Source organism: Cornus florida, unplaced genomic scaffold (genome assembly GCF_030987335.1).
Source record: "Cornus florida cultivar Cherokee Brave unplaced genomic scaffold, ASM3098733v1 CherokeeBrave_3.0.0_Hap2_Chr07, whole genome shotgun sequence".
In the NCBI taxonomy this organism is placed as follows: Eukaryota; Viridiplantae; Streptophyta; class Magnoliopsida; order Cornales; family Cornaceae; genus Cornus; species Cornus florida.
The window spans coordinates 37,220,714-37,225,135 of NW_026775577.1; the positions used below are offsets into that span (position 1 = coordinate 37,220,714).

The window sequence follows — 4,422 nt, forward strand, 5'->3', positions numbered from 1 at the left end:
ATCTCTCTGGAATTAAGAAGTATCTTTTCAGTACAAGATTACTTGATGTAATTATCAAAGGGTATAGGAATTAAAAAACAACAACTTTGTTACTAAAACTACTGTAGAAGAGTAAGATTATTAAATGACTAAACTTTTCACAAAGTACACTGCACTAGGTGACAAATATGTCTTTCAAAAAGAAATGACCCACTCTATTAGTTTGACCCCCTTGTCATTATGTGTAACCCAAGGAGGCCAAAAGCATCTTTCCATGTGAACACACGCAAAAACACACACACACACAGTGGAGAAAGAAACTGTGCGATTCCGGGAAAACCTTGTTGCCTCGCACTTGTCACCCATGCATCAAACCTCTTCTTTTCTCTCTATATATCTCACTCTTTCTCTCTCTAGAATCTAAGACTCTGAGCAAATGTTTATTCTCATTCTAAGTAACAGAACTCCTAACATCTGTATAGCAAAAAAAATGACTTATCAGAGGACAAATCTTTTTTATCTGATTGTAGGTGTTGTATTGGTGGGTTGGGTTGCTTTGGGGACTTCTCTGAACGGAGACGGCGTCGTCTTGCTCCGTGTCTTCGATAAGCTCCACGACCCGGATGGTAACCTCCGGGACTGGGTTGAGACGGGTGAGAGCACTCCTTGCAATTGGACCGGCATTACCTGCCAAAACGGCGCCGTGGTTGCCATTGTCCTAACCAGTCTCAGCATATCCGGCGGCTTTTTGCCGCATACTGACTCTCAGAAACCTCAATATTGGTGATAACAGCTTCGAAGACACTCTCTCCTCCGACTCCATCTCATTCTGCTCTCACCTCCATTTAGTGAATCTCTCTTCCAACTATTTCGGCGGCGAATTACCGAACTTCTCGCCGGAATTTTTCAACTTGAGCTCGCTCGATCTCAGCATAAACAACTTCTACGGCGATATTCCGGCGAGTTTCGGCCGGTTTCCGGCGCTTCAAGTACTCAATCTGAACCAAAACCTACTCAATGGCACAATCCCCGAGTTCTTGACCAATCTCACTGAGTTGACTCTGTGAGCGCTCGCTTACAATCCTTTCACACCAGGTCCTTTGCCTTCAACAATCGGAAAGCTAAAAAAGCTTGAGAATATATTTCTTCCGAGTTCATTCCTCACCGGAGACATACCGGAGTCAATCGGAGACCTCGTTGCTCTGCAAAATCTCGATCTCTCCGACAACCAACTTACCGGCATAGTTCCGGATTCCATTGGTGGATTGAAGAGCGTGGTTCAAATCGAGCTCTACAAGAATCAACTCTCAGGTGAATAGCCTGATGTATTCGCCAATCTGACTTCACTGCTCCGATTCGACGCCTCCGAAAACAATCTCACCGGAAAATTTCCACAAAGTCTTGCCAGTTTGCATCTCGAATCACTCAATATCAATGACAACAATCTCGAAGGCGAAATTCCAGAATTTCTAGCTTTAAACCCTAAACTCACTCAATTGAAGCTCTTCAATAATAGGTTTTCTGGTACTTTGACGGTGAATTTAGGTTTGAATTCAGATTTGGAAGATTTTGATGTCTCCGGTAACCAATTTGATGGTGTATTGCCTCCGAATCTCTGTCACAGAAAGAAACTTCAACGTCTCGTCATTTTCAGCAACAAATTCTTAGGTACGATTCCAGAGTCCTACGGTGATTGCGATTCGATGATTTACATTCTTGTATACAACAATCAACTCTCCGGAGAAATACCAGTTCGTTTCTGGAATTTCTCTGGACTTGAATTCATTGAACTCGGTAACAACAGATTTGAAGGCTCTGTCTCTCCTTCAATCGCTGGCTCTCATGGCCTAACACAATTGCTGATCTCCGGCAACAACTTCTCCGGCGAGTTTCCAGCTCAAATTTGCAATTTGAAGAAACTCGCAGTCATCGATGCGAGCAGAAATTAAATTTCCGGTGAATTGCCTTAGTGTATAACCAAGTTGAAGAAGTTACAGACTCTTGATCTTCGAGATAACGCGTTTACGGGTGAAATTCCGAGCACTGTGAGTCCTTGGAGAGAGCTTACAGAGCTGAATTTAGCTAATAACAAGCTCACCGGAAAAATTCCGAGTGAGCTCGGGAATTTACCGGTGTTGACGTATTTAGATCTCGCCGGAAACTCACTTTCCGGTGATATTCCGGCGGAGTTGACCAAGTTGAAGAAGTTACAGAGTCTTGATCTTCGAGATAACGCGTTTACGGGCGAAATTCCGAGCACTGTGAGTCCTTGGAGAGAGCTTACAGAGCTGAATTTCGCTAATAACAAGCTCACCGGAAAAATTCCGAGTGAGCTTGGGAATTTACTGGTGTTGACGTATTTAGATCTCGCCGGAAACTCACTTGCCGGTGATATTCCGGCGGAGTTGACCAAGTTTAAACTAAACAAGTTCAATGTCTCTGATAACAAACTTGAAGGTCCCTGTTGGCTTCAACCAGGAGTTTTTTCTACGGAGCCTAATGGGTAACCCGAATCTGTGCAGTCCGGATCTCAAACCACTCCCTTCATGCTCCAAACGCAAACCTGTTGGCTTCTACATCGTATGGATCCTAGCCGCCTTGGCTGCACTAATTGTCGGGTCACTTGCCTGCCCCTGGCCCCACAAGACCGGAAAATTGAAATTGTTTGGAGGTAGAAGCAAACGTTTTTGTTATATTATCTCATTCCAATGGGTCGGATTCAACGAAGAAGAAATAATGGTCCCTTTGACTGAGGATAACCTTATCGGCAATGGAGGGTCAGGTCGGGTTTACCTGGTGAAGCTAAAGACTGGGCAAACCGTGGCGGTGAAGCGGCTGTGGGATGGTAACCGGCAGCCGGAATTGAACATTGTGTTCGGGGCGGAGGTGGAGACGCTGGGGAGGATCCGGCATGGCAATATAGTGAAATTGTTGTCTAGTTGTATTAGGGAGGATCTTCGGGTTCTGGTTTATGAGTACATGGAGAATGGGAGCTTGGGTGATGTACTGCATGGAGAGAAGGGTGGTGTGGTGTTGGATTGGGCCAAGAGGTTTGGGATCGCGGTTGGGGCGGCCAAGGGGCTGGCCTACCTGCATCATGACTGCATGCCGCCTATCGTGCACCGGGATGTCAAGTCTAACAACATACTGTTGGATGAAGAGTTTAGGCCTTGTCTGGCTGATTTTGGGTTGGCCAAGACATTGCAGCAAGATGTGAATGAGGGGGACGGTGTCATATCTCATATTGCTGGTTCCTATGGCTACATTGCGCCAGGTGATAATGATATCAATTATTTGAAATATAGCAATAGTTTGTGCTATAGTAATTTTATGTTTCCATTATACTATATACTTATTTGTTTGTATACTTTAACTAGTTTGTATTTGCATCAAGTTATGATCAGCTAATGGGAAAATGAAAGATAAATCAAGTCACGTAATCGTGTTTGGGTGCACCAAATCCATGATTTGGAATTGAAATCGGAATAGAAAGTGATTTAGTACAAACTTCTCCAATTTCAATTTCAGTGTGGAGGTTCAACATTCTCAAACGCAGCATAACTAATTGTTTGGCCAACCAGTTCGGTTACTTGTTTCGGCTTAAAGTAGAATGGTTCTTTTTTCTAAATATAATGGGCTAATAACTTTCACAATGTTGTAATCATTGCAGAGTATGGCTACATAATGAAGGTGACTGATAAGAGTGATGTGTATAGCTTCGGTGTGGTATTATTGGAACTAGTGATCAATAAGAGGCCAAATGACTTGTCATTTGGGGAGAACAAGAACATTGTGATGTGGGTTACAGAGGCTGCATTATCATCCCCAGAGAAAGGAAGTGACACCGATGGGAGCTTTTTGAGTCGGCTTATAGACCCTAGAATGAGCCCACCATCGACAAGTGATTTTGAAGAGATCGAGAAGGTTTTGAATGTGGCTCTTCTTTGCACTTCAGCATTTCCCACTTACAGACCTTCCATACGAAGGGTTGTCGAGTTACTTAAGGGCCATTCACCAGTTCGTTTGAAGCAATGTACTTAAATTGTAGCAGTTATTAGGTCTCTTAGACATTGGCTTGTTGCGGGTGGCATCCAAATTTTGTGTGATTGTATTTGTGCCAAAATTAACTTGGTAAAATTGGCGTACTCAATTTGAGAGCCTGACTATCATTATATAGAAGAGGAAAATTACAAATATGGAAAAGAGAATAAAATTAAATTAGAATAAAGAAAATAAAATCAAATTAGAATAAAAATAAAATCTCTAAACATTAGCTTATAATGAAGACACAATAAATCTGCCACAATTATTGAGTCAACTTATATATATAATTTTCAACACTCCCCCTCAAGCTAGAGCAAATATGTTGACCAAGCCCAGCTTGACTATGGAAGACTGGAGAAGAGAATGCCCAACAGACTTTGTGAACACATCTGCAGTCTA

At 42.8% G+C, this 4,422-nt stretch overlaps 1 pseudogene; it reads left to right on the top strand.

Moving 5' to 3' along the window:
• Window positions 1-227: 227 nt before the first annotated feature.
• Window positions 228-4,129, top strand: LOC132267052 (LRR receptor-like serine/threonine-protein kinase HSL2; annotated as a pseudogene).
• The last annotated feature ends 293 nt before the right edge of the window (window positions 4,130-4,422 follow it).